This window comes from Kogia breviceps, chromosome 16, assembly GCF_026419965.1.
Source record: "Kogia breviceps isolate mKogBre1 chromosome 16, mKogBre1 haplotype 1, whole genome shotgun sequence".
Taxonomy (NCBI): domain Eukaryota; kingdom Metazoa; phylum Chordata; class Mammalia; order Artiodactyla; family Physeteridae; genus Kogia; species Kogia breviceps.
Window position 1 is genome coordinate 40,253,123 of NC_081325.1, and position 774 is coordinate 40,253,896.

The window sequence follows — 774 nt, forward strand, 5'->3', positions numbered from 1 at the left end:
AGGAAAAGATGTTCTCAGTGTACCTTATCAAAATATTTTTTTTCAATTTTTTTACCATCTTTATTGGAGTATAATTGCTATACAATAGTGTGTTACTTCCTGGTTTACAACAAAGTGAACCAGTTATAAAAGTATATATGTTTCCATATCTCTTCCCTCTTTCATCTTACATGTTGCATCTCCCTCCCTCCCACCATCTTTATCCCACCGATCTAGGTGGTCACAAACCACCAAGCTGATTTCCCTGTGCTATGCGGCTGCTCCCCACTAGCTATTTATTTTACGTTTGGTAGGGTATATATGTCCATGCCACAATCTCACTTTGTCACAGCTTACCCTTCCCCTCTCCATATCCTCAACTCCATTCTCTAGTAGGTCTGTGACTTTATTGCCCTCTTATCCCTATGTTCTTCAAGACCTTTTTTTTTGTTTAGATTCCATATATATGTGTTAGCATACGGTATTTATTTTTCTCTTCACTCTGTATGACAGACTCTAGGTCCATCCACCTCACTACAAATATCTCAATTTCATTTCTTGTTATGGCTGAGTAATATTCCATTGTATATATGTGCCACATCTTCTTTATCCATTCATCTGTTGATAGACACTTAGGTTGCTTCCATGTCCTGGCTATCGTAAATAGAGCTGCAATGAACATTTTGGTACATGACTCTTTTTGAATTATGGTTCTCTCAGGGTATATGCCCAGTAGTGGTATTGATGGGTCGTATGGTAGTTCTATTTTTAGTTTTAAAGGAACCTCCATACTGT